This window comes from Oryctolagus cuniculus, chromosome 4, assembly GCF_051225735.1.
Source record: "Oryctolagus cuniculus isolate XC-2025 breed Fujian yellow rabbit chromosome 4, ASM5122573v1, whole genome shotgun sequence".
Classification (NCBI taxonomy): Eukaryota; Metazoa; Chordata; class Mammalia; order Lagomorpha; family Leporidae; genus Oryctolagus; species Oryctolagus cuniculus.
In genome coordinates, this window is record NC_142870.1 from 16,355,384 (window position 1) to 16,367,451 (window position 12,068).

The 12,068-nt window shown below is 37.8% G+C and overlaps 1 long non-coding RNA gene across 1 annotated transcript in view; it reads right to left on the minus strand.

Annotated features, from left to right (window-relative positions):
- Positions 1-7,882: 7,882 nt before the first annotated feature.
- The window catches only part of LOC149126920 (uncharacterized), a 99,337-nt gene continuing 95,151 nt past the window's right edge, over positions 7,883-12,068 (minus strand). The window contains exon 3 of the long non-coding RNA XR_016232291.1: positions 7,883-8,229. This is a non-coding gene — a long non-coding RNA (uncharacterized LOC149126920). The remainder of the gene's footprint in view (positions 8,230-12,068) is intronic.

The window sequence follows — 12,068 nt, forward strand, 5'->3', positions numbered from 1 at the left end:
GGAGGTGATCAATATAGTACAGCTGGAGGGAGGGGGAAGAAGTTATTGAAACAAAGGTTTTCTGAATACACCACATCACATTAAGAATTTTCAGTAAATGTGTACACAATTTACCATATGCAAGAAAAACCAGACTCTGTACACTTAACACAATAATAAATAAAAATAAAAATACTTGTATTCAAAGATGGCTTGTAGTCACACACTTGCCTTTTTGTTTAAAACTAGCTTCTTTTGAATGTGAATTAAGTAAGGATATTTTGAATTTGGTATGTTTTCAAAGTTCAGATAGAAAGAATTTTCTCTAGTAAGGATTTTTCTTATCTAATGTGCTTATAAAACCTGTTAGTAGATACTCTTATGCTATGTTGGCATAATTTGCCATATTTCACACATTTTCAGAAATGAGATTCAGAAAAATACGCAGTTCACTCAGATGACAAAATAAATTTATACAAGGCTCATGTTTCAGTATATGGCCCAAGACTCCTAAGGAAGATGCTACTTACTTAATGATTACGTTGTGAAGTACTATATCCTGTTCAAAATCATTTTGAGGGGCAAGTACTTAGTATAGCAGTTAAGATACCCTTGTCTCACATAATAGTATTTCGGCTGAATTCCTGGCTCAAGCTAATGCAGATTCTGGAAGGCAGCAGTAAGGGTTCAGGTAGTTGGGTCCCTGCCACCCATGTAGCAGACATATATTGAGTTCCTGGCTCCCAGCTTTGACCTGGCCCAGCCCTGCTCATTCCAGGTATTTGGTGATGGGGGTAGGGGCAAGATTAAACCAGAGAATAGGTTCTCTCTCTCTCTCTCTCTCTCTCTCTTTCTCTTTCTCTTTCTCTTTCTCTTTCTCTTTCTCTTTCTCTCTCTAATAAATCTTTTTGAATTATCCTTTGTAACTAGAATGGACAGGGAAAATAAGTGATTGAATGCCTTCCCTTACAGCTCCTAACTCCAATCTGCTCATTTCTTTTTCCTAGAGAGATAATGCTTATGAATAATACCAGCTCCTGTTTTGAAAACAATCCACAAACACTGGAAGCAGATGGACTTTTTGGCAGCAGTCCCTCCTTCCTGTCTGCCACAGGTGAGCAGTAGTGTATCTTCTTAAGTAGGCCACACTTGCTCATTCAAAGACTGGCAGATTCCAAGCAGCAGAGTCGACTGAGGCCAGCACGCTGTATATATTTAAAGGAGGCTGACAGTTCTTGAACTTTATGTCAAGGAGTTCGCATGTATTAAAAAATGGTAACTAGTCCAAGAATCGTAAATTGTGTCAGTGTTTATAGTGTATGTTATCTAAAAAGTAAGCAGTGAGCCTCTACTTTAGATAGGCAAACATTGCAAGTGAAATAGAGGGGTTTTCAGGTGCAATGGTAGCAGCAAATGGTGTAGTACTACAAAAGAGGGAATTAGGAACATGAGAAAACACCAGATCAAAGAGATAATAGGAAAACCCATTTCATCCAAGTGTGTGAGAAGAACTACACCACATGCAAGAAGACATTCATTCCCTCTAAACAAACACCAGTGAAAAATCAACTATACAATTTTAACAACAATCAGTACAATGCATGCACATAACAGGATGGAAGCAGGGATGGGAGAAAGGAGGATGAAGAGGAACCATTGCTTGAAGGATACAGTACCAGTAGCTTCAAAGACTTCTAGGGATATAAGGAAAATAGAAACTCACACATGCTTGTTAGAATGTAAAATGATTCAGCTACTTTGGAAAACAGTTTTTCAATTTCTTGAAAAATTTAAACATTCACTTACCAAGTTGATGAATAAAATTTGCTGCATTAATACAATGGAATACCACTCAGCCAAAAGAATGAATGAACTACAGGAATATGAAAAACATGAATGCATAGCCACAATATTGTGCTCAGCAAAACAAGCACACAGGTGACCACTTATGTATTTCAGTTTATGTGAAATTTCTAGTAAAGACAAAATTACAGAGAGAAAAAGCAGACTAAAGTCTGCCTGGGGCTAGAAGTAGGAGTGGAAAATGACCACAAATTTTTTGTTGTTTTAGGAAAGTGTTTTAAGTATCCAGGCTTTAATTAAAAATTAGAGATCATCCCAAGAACCAAGATGATCCATATTGAATGAAAAAGGCAACCAATAAGTGACAGCACTGAGGTGGCTGAGTCTGAAAGTGCCACTTAAAAACTTTAGTAATACCTTATGTATTTTTTTATTTTTATTTTTTCTTTTTATCTTTTTCAGGCAGAGTGGACAGTGAGAGAGAGAGACAGAGAGAAAGGTCTTCTTTTGCCGTTGGTTCACCCTCCAATGGCCACCGCAGCCAGCACACCATGCTGATCCGAAGGCAGGAACCAGGTGCTTCTCCTGGTCTCCCATGGGGTGCAGAACCCAAGCACTTGGGCCATCCTCCACTGCACTCCCGGGCCACAGCAGAGAGCTGGCCTGGAAGAGGGGCAACCGGGACAGAATCCGGTGCCCTGACCGGGACTAAAACCCGGTGTGCCGGCGCCGCAAGGTGGAGGATTAGCCTAGTGAGCCGCGGCGCCGGCCACCTTATGTATTTTTAAAGGAAAAATTTAATATGGTAGTGATTTTTGAGACTTTAGAAATTTATAAATCACTTTGGATGAACACCTTATTAATACTAAGTTTCTACTTGGACAGTACAGTATAGTATTATAAGGAAAAACATATTCTGTACTAACATTTATTTAAACAAACTGTGGTAAACCCATACAATGGGATTATACTTAACAATGAAAGTGGAGCCGGCGCCGTGGTTCACTAGGCTAATCCTCCGCCTGCACTGCCGGCACCCCAGGTTCTAGTTCCGGTTGAGGCGCCAGATTCTGCCCCGGTTGCTCCTCTTCCAGTCAAGCTCTCTGCTGTGGCCCAGGAGTACAGTGGAGGATGGCCCAAGTGCATGGGCCCTGCACCCACATGGGAGACCAGGAGGAAGCACCTGGCTCCTGGCTTCGGATTGGCTAGGGGCCATTTGTGGGGGTGAACCAACTGAAAAGGAACACCTTTCTCTCTGTCTCTCTCTCTCTCACTGTCTAACTCTGCCTGTCAAAAAAAAATGGAAGTGGACAAACTAGTTTTATATATATATATATATATATATATATACACATACATATATATTAACATTAATGAATTTGAGAGAGATTATTCTGAGCAAAAATGTTGGACACAAAATAACATAAACTGCATTGTTCTGTATCTATGGAAATCCAGAAAAACTAATTTATAATGTGCAAGAACATCAGTGGTTGCCTGGAGCAATGCTAGATAGGGGCTTGATTGCAGAGAGGCTATGATGTTATGGGAATGGTCTATACCTTGACTGTGGTTATGACTGTCATCTAGTTTGTAACTCAGCCTAGTGTGCTTGGTTTGCCCATTGGCTCTGTCACCTCTTTGGGTGAGTTATTTAACCTTTCTCTATCTCAGGTACTTCACCTATAAAGTGAGTGTATTCATCATACAATTTTTATAAAGCTGTGTTACTGCATGTACCAAGGCCATCTCACTAGTCCAAGTAATCAATTTCAGTTCAAAGTTGATCATAGGAATAAGAGCCAAAGGGATCACATAAACAAGACTAGTGTCTGCAAATAGTAACTGATAGAATCAAAAAGGGAGAGAACGATCCAACATGGGAAGCCGGATACACAACAGACTCATAGAATGGCAGATGTCTTAAACAGCACTCAGGCCTCAGAATCAGCCCTTAAGGCATGCAGATCCAGCTGAAAAGCCCATGAGAGTATTTCAGGCATGGAAAGCCAAGACACTCTGGAAAAAAAATGACCTAAATGAAAGATCTCTGTGAGTGAGATCCCAGTGGAAAGAACAGGTCATCAAATAAGGAGGTACCTTTCTCTGAAGGGAGAAGAGAACTTCCACTCTGACTACGACCTTGTCTAAATATGATCAGAGTCGGTGAACTCAGGGGGCTTCCATAGCCTTGGCAGCTCATGACAAGAGCCTAGGATGATTACTGATGCCATAAACAAGACTTTCAGTTTGTTAAGTCAACAACAGGAGTCATTGTGCACTTGCTCCTCATGTAGGATCTCTGTCCTTAATGTGCTGTACATTGTGATTTAATGCCATAACTAGTACTCAAACAGTATTTTTCACTTTGTGTTTCTGTGTCGGTGCGAACTGTTGAAATCTTTACTTAATGTATGCTAAACTGATCTTCTGTATATAAAGAGAATTGAAAATGAGTCTTGATGTGAATGGAAGGGGAGAGGGAGAGGGAAAGGGGAGGGTTGCAGGTGGGAGGGAAGTTATGAGGGGGAAGCCATTGTAATCCATAAGCTGTACTTTGGAAATTTATATTCATTAAATAAAAGTTAAAAAAAAGAATTCAAGGAAAAAAATTACCTAACTAATATGAAAATACAGGGGCAAGTATTTGGTGTAGTGATTAAGACACCATATCAAAAGGCCTGGGTTTGGGTCCCAGATTTTTTCCCAATTCCAGATTCCTGTTAATGCACACCTTGGGAGGTAGCAGGTTATAACTCTAGTACTTGGGTCCCTACTACCCACATGGAAGACCTGGATTAAGTTCTGGACTCCTGGCTTTGTCCTGGCCCAGCCCAACTGTTGGATGCATTTGAAGAGTGAACCAGTGGATGGAAAATCTCTGACTCTCTCTGCTTTTCAAAAGAAAAAAATTTAATGTAGATATTATAGTGCCTGACATATAAAATTTCTATGTGTTATTTAAAAAAAAAAAAAGATGAAGTTATGGGAAAGGCACTGTGGCGCAGCAGGTAAAGCCACCACCAGCAGTGCAGGCATCCCATGTGGGAACCGGTTCAAGTCCCAGCTGCTCTACTTCCAATCCAGCTCTCTGCTGTGGCCTGGGAAAGCAGAGAAAGATGGCCCAAGTCCTTGGGTCCCTGCACCCACATGGGAGACCTGGAAGAAGCTCCTGGCTCTTGGATTTGGATTGGCACAGCTCTGGCTGTTGCAGCAAACTGCAGAGTGAACCAGCAGATGAAAAACCTCTCTTTCTCTTTCTCTCTCTCTCTCTCTCTCTCTCTGCCTCTCCTTCTCTCTCTGTTTAACTCTGACTTTCAAATAAATAAATAAATCTTTTTTTAAAAAAAGATGAAGTTATATATGTAAAGATATTTTTGAAGAGGTATTTATAAAAGCAAAAGACACAGAAATGCAAGCTACAATACTTTCCCTTCGTGGAATATTATGTAGTTCATAATATAATAGTTCACATAGGAAAAATCAGTTAAATATAAGAAATATAGGGCAGGCATTTAGCCTTTCTATTAAGACACTGGCTAAAATTCCTGTATTCCACAAGAAAGTACCTGGGTTCAATACCACGTCTGGATGCTGATGCAGACTCTAGGAGCCAGGGGGAATGGCCCGAGTAATTTAGTTCCTCCTGGTTTGGACCAGGCCCAGCCAAGCCCCAGGGAATGGAAGTTTCTCTCTCTCTCTCTCAATTTCTTTTATTTAAAAAAAAAAGTCAGAAAGAGATGATATAAAATATAGAATCCATTCCTAAAACAAAGCAGAATGTTGCAGATCAAAACACTTTTAGTCATGAGAAAGCCAGCATTAAATTTTATGGTAAATTTTCAATTTGTAATTCAAATTTCATTTTAAAAAATGGTGTCATCACCTTATTATTGTTCTAAGAGTAAAATCCAGTCATCAAAGTAAAAAATAAGGAATGGGCTGGTGCTGTCACGTAGTGGCTAAAGCCTCTGCCTGCAGCACTGGCACCCCATATAGGTGCTGGTTCAAGTCACAGCTGCTACACTTGTTATCCAGCTTCCTGCTAATGTGCCTGAGAAAGCAGCAGAAGATGGCTAGGTCCTTGGGCCCCTTGCCCCCATGTGGGAGACCTAGAAGAAGCTCCTGGTTCAGATCGGCCCAGTTCCAGCTATTTGGAGAGTGAATCAACAGATGGAAGATTTTCTCTCTCTCTCTCTCTCTCTCTCTCTCTCCACCTCTGCCTCTCTGTATCTCTGCCTCTCACGTAAATAAATAAATCTTTAAAAAATGCTTTAATACAGTAAAAAAAATGAAATCCAGTCATTTGCAACAAAATGGAGGAATCTGGAAAACATCATGCTGAGTGATATAACCCAGTCACAAAGGGACAAATATATGTTCTACCTGATCAGTGACAACTAACTCTGCACCTAAGAGGAAACCTGTAAGTGAAATGGACACTATGAGAAACAATGACTTGATCAGCCCTTGTCCTGACTATTGAGAAACAACTTACTATTTTATTCCTTTTAGTATTTTTTTGTTCTACTTAATACCATTGGTTGAACTCTTTAATTAACACACAATTACTCTTCGGTGTTTAAATTTAACTGAAAAGTTATCACTGTTAAATATAAGAGTGGGAATAAGAGAGGGAGGAGATGTACAGTTCGGCACATGCTCAATCAGACTTATCACTAATGGTAGAGTTAGAAATGTGCCAGAGGATTCCAATTCAATCCCATCAAGGTGGCATGTACCAATGCTATCTCTCTAGTCAAAGTGATCAGTTTCAGTTAATAATTTATCATACATAGAATTAAGTTTCAAAGGGATCACATAAACAAGACTAGTGTCTGCTAATACTAACTGATAGAATTAAAAAGGAAAGAACGATCCAACATGGGAAGTGGGATACACAGCAGACTCATAGAATGGCAGATGTCCTAAACAGCACTCTGGCCTCAGAATCAGCCCTTAAGGCATTGGATATGGCTGAAGAACCCATGAGAGTATTTTAGGCATGGAAAGCCAAGACACTGTGGGGAAAAAAAAATGACCTAAATGAAAGATCTCTGTGAGTGAGATCCCAGTGGAAAGAACGGGCCATCAAAGAAGGAGGTACCTTTCTCTGAAGGGAGGAGAAAACTTCCACTTTGACTATGGTCTTGTCTAAATAAGATCAGAGGTGGCGAACTCAAGAGGCTCCCATAGCCTTGGCAGCTCATGACAAGAGCCTCAGGTGATTACTGACATCATACATAAAAGTGTCAATTGTTAAATCAACATTGGGAGTCACTGCCCAAAATGTGTTGTACTATGTGAATTAACGGTATAACTAGTACTCAAATAGTACTTTATACTTTGTGTTTCTGTGTGGGTGCAAACTGTTGAAATCTTTACTTAGTATATACTAATTGGTCTTCTGTATATAAAGATAATTGGAAATGAATCTTGACATGATGGGATGGGAGAGGGAGTGGGAGATGGGATGATTGCAGGTGGGAGGGAGGTTATGGGGGAAAAAAGCCTCTATAATCCAAAAGTTGTACTTTGGAAATTTATATTTCTTAAATAAAAGTTAAAAAAAAACTATCTGCAATCTGTAAATAAAAAAATGCCTTAATAGCATTTTAAAAACTAAGGAATATATGTATAGGAAAGAAAGATGTATTACTGTGATTGTCATAACTTGGAAATTATAAGATTATGTAAAATGATTAGATAAAGTGGATGGTTAGAAATGTGATTTATAAAAATCAAGTGTTTTCTGACATATTAATCAAAATGAGAGAAAAAATACTTAAACAAAATCTCACAATAGCAAAACCAAAACAAACAATTAGGAATTATCTTAAGGGTGATATTTAAGACAAGTAAGAAAATGTTACAATTTTACTGAGGAGACATAAATGGAATTTAAGAAAAGCAATAGAGCTTTGGGAAATACTTGAAAAATTTATATGATGTTTACCATGAAGATTAAATATACAAGAATAGCCATGAAAATAATCTGGAAAGAATAAAATGAGAAAGGATTAGTTTTACCAAATAATATAGCATATTATAAAACTACAGGATTAAAATATTTTGTGGTATGAATAATATCTTTGTTAATTATTGCCACATATCAAAATTTCCCAAGATACATTGGCTTAAAACAACATACACTTATAATCTCAGGGTTTCTATGAGTCAGAAATCTGGGCATGGTTCAGCTGGGTTCTTTATCACACAAGGCTGCAGCCAATGTATCTTCTGGAGCTACAGTCCTCTCAAGGCTCCAAAATGGTGAAGGACCTGCTTCTAAGCTCATTTATAGTTGTTAGAAGGATTCAGTTGCTTGAAGGTCAGACTGATGATCTCAGTTCCTCCCAAACTATTCAGTAGAAATTACCTTCATTTCTTTGCCACATAGACTACTCCACAGAACAACTCACAATATGACCAGTGGCATCATCAGAACTAGCAAAGGAAAGGATAAGAAAGAGAGCAAAAGAGTATTGACAAGGTAGAAGTCATATTTTTTGTAATCTAGTTGCAGACGTGACATATCATAGCTTTTGCAGTGTTCTGTTCATTAGAAGCAAATCACTAGGTCCAGCTGATTTCAAGGGGTGAACGCTAATAATACAAGGGCAGAACTACCAGGAGGCAAGGATCAATGGGGCCATCTTGCAAACTATGCCTACAAATCAATAGAAGAGTATAGCAATAGACCCAGATTCCTTTAGTAACTTAGTATAAACACAGCATTCCATAGTAATGATGAAAGACTATTAATTGTCATGTCATTGCCACATCAAAGCACCTCCAAATCACATCTGCAAATAATTAGCTAGGCATCTGAAAAAAAACTAGACATGTATTTCTCCCCCATAAAAATTAATTATTGATAAATCAAAAATATACATGTAAAAAGAATAATAAATACTATGTGAAGACATGAGATTTTGAACAACTATTATCTTGGAGTAAAAAAGACTTTTCTTAAATGGACACAAAACAAAAGGCCATGAAAAGAAACTTTTGATATCATTTGCCTATATAAAAATTTTACATCCTATGGAACAATTTATTGGAAAAGAATGTTTGCTACACATATGATAGTTTATTTCTTTAATATAAAAATAGTATTTTAAATAAATAAGAAAAATTTCATTCAATAGGAAGATGGGATAAGAATATATAAAAATCAAGAAATGTATGAAAAGATACAAAGATGAACTCATAAAGAAGCAAAATGTTAAAGAGAAAATTGAGACACCATTTTTACCTACCAAAAGGACAAAAAAATTGAAGTTTTATAATCTACAGTTAGCAAAAGTGCAGCAAGAATGTAAAGTAAGGCTCTCTATTTGGATAGCTATCTGGCAAATTTCAAAGACAGAAAGGTATATAACCTTTGACCCAACAACGCCACTGCTAGTAATTTATACTATGTAATTCACATAAAGATACACACACACACATCATTTTGATCATAACCAAGGCTTCCATATCTTGTCCAGGTTATGTCTTGCACAGGACAAGTTTGCAGGGGCTTTGGCCAAGGCAGATGGCAGGAGGAGGCAGTGGACAGGCAGGGTGGGAAGGGTTGAATTATGGCACAAGATCCAATCACAAAACCAAACATCCTGGTGTGAGGCTATGCCTGTTAGGAGTAATGTGTATCAGTTACAGTCCCAGGAGGAAACTGACAACAGACTCAAATTGGGTAATTTGAGCAGAGTTTGATAAATAGTTTATATATAAACTACAGAGAAACTACAAGGATAATGCAACGTCCAAACACTAGTAGGGCAAGGAAAGGAACACAGCGGCTTGAGAGAAAGAGAAAGCTCAAGAGAGGAAGCCGGCTGTCAACAACTGACAGGAAGAGAGCCTATAAATACACCCACTTCTCCTTACTTCCTTCTTCCAGTTTCCTGCAGCGATTCCCATTGGCTGAACTCAACCAAAAGCTAGATCAGCAAGGGAGTCCTTTGATGTGGTCCATATGCAGATCAGTCTCCTAAGGAGGTAAGGTGGAGAAGAATGGAGAGTGGAACCAGAGGGGCTAAGGGAACACATCTTCCTAGAAGAATGTCCTTTCTCATCCACACTTATTTGCCTTAGAGTCCACATTTTATGATTGCAAGAAGAAATCATGTAAATGCTCATCAGTAGAATCCTACATACTAAATGGATGTGCATTATACAATAGAATGCTTATTGAACAACTAAAGCACATGAGGCAAATGTATATGGACTGAATTCCCAAAGAAACCACTATGAAGGAAGTAATGTATAAAGATTCTCAAAGTGCGTGTGTACACAAACATAGGTAACATAATGAGAAGGAAATGTTACATTACATGGACATACACTTATATATCTGGAAATTTCTGAAAAGATATCTGAGATTTTTATAAGTGATTGTAAGGTGTAATGGGAGGGTGAGGGAAATTGTTGGGAGGAACAGAGAGTATGAGACTTCATGTTTTCATTTACTATAAGCCTTATAAAAACAAAAGTAACTTCAAAGATTCCTTTGGCAAAAATTGTTTTTAGTCTTTTATAAGAAATACAATAATACTAATGGAAAATATATATGATATAATATTAAAATTCCACACACAAATTAATAATCAAACTTTTTAAAATCTTATACAGGGGTGAAAACTTTCAAAAGAAAAAAATCAGATATTAACAGTACAGGTGGAATTATATATTAATGTTTGCTTGTTCTGAATACGTTTAATAATTATGTAGTACTTTTATAACAGAAAAGTGAAAGTTTTCTAAATCATGGTTTCTAACTCTTAAGAAATAGAAATCATTTTCAAATGAATTCTTAAGTAGTACCCAATCATAAGGAAGATATTTATTTTCTGAATTAATTTTGAATGTTTAGGTTTGCAAATAGTTAAGAAGACCAATATATAGGTTATTAAAACATCTTTAATCTCATAAAAACTACAGCAAAATAGACATTGTTATTAGTCATCACTGAACATTTAAAAACCTACATACCTATAGTTATTTAATACTTTTAAAAACAAGTTCTGAATTCTTAGTTTTGTTCTTTACTGTGCCAAGAATCACATTATAGGAAAAGTTTGACATCTGGAAATGTTAACTTTATTTTTTTAATTGATACATAAAAATTGCATGTATATACAGGGTCCCCTGTGAGGACTCAATACAAACACACCTTGTGTAATGTTTGAGCCGGGGTTAGCCTATCTATCCCCTCAAACACATACCATTTCTTTATGATGGATACATTCAAAATTTTTTCTCCTAGCTGTTTGAAAATATACAGTATATTTTTGCTATATGTTGTCACCTTAGGGTGCAATAGAACACTAAGAATTTGTTTCTCCTAACTATACCCTAGTGATTAACCTTCCCTCATACCCCCATCCCCACTACTCTCCCTAGCCTCTGGTAACCACCATTCTACTGACAACTTCTATGGGCTGAACTTTTTTTAGGGGCTGGTGCTGTGGTACAGCTGGTTAAAGCCCTGGCCTGAAGTGCTAGCATCCCATATGGGCCCCGGTTCTAGTCCCGGCTGCTCCTCTTCCACTGCAGCTCTTTGCTATGGCCTGGGAAAGCAGTACAAGATGGCCCAAGTGCTTGGCCCCTGCACTGATGTGGGAGACTGGAAGAAGCTCCTGGCTCCTGGCTTTGGATTGGTATAGCTTCTTCTGATGAAGCCATTTGGGGAGTGAACCAGCGGAAGGAAGACCTTTCTCTCTGTCTCTCCCTCTCACTGTTACTCTACCTCTCAAATTAAAAACAAAACAAAACAAAACAAAAAACTTTTTTTAGATTTGACGTTAAACATGAAAACTTTAGTCTTAGCTCAAGCTGAACAAGGAATTTAGTTCCAAAGATCTCTTGTAGCCTTCTTATGAGGAGAGGAAAGATGGATATAAATGACATGATTTCATGTGCTTGGATAGTACCCCAGATTTCTAGAATCTGGAACAGAAGAAGCACAAAGAAAAGTTTGTCTTTTTTTTTTTTTTTTTTTTTTTTTTTTGGTAAGGCTGACTCCCACCACCCCCACAGCTCTCCACACAGAATGAAAGCCATGTTGTAATAAATTCTGTTTCTCATTTGTAACTAAATGAAACATCAGAATACTTGCTGTACAATATAACTTTTAAAGGAAGGTTGGCTAATTTTCTTCTTGGAAGAAGAAATGAAATCATCCAAAAAAAGCACTTTGGGAACTATGATGAAAATAGGGGAAATATGCCCTTCCTCTTGTGAATGAAGATTTGGTGTCCCTGTATCTCGTCGTGAATAAA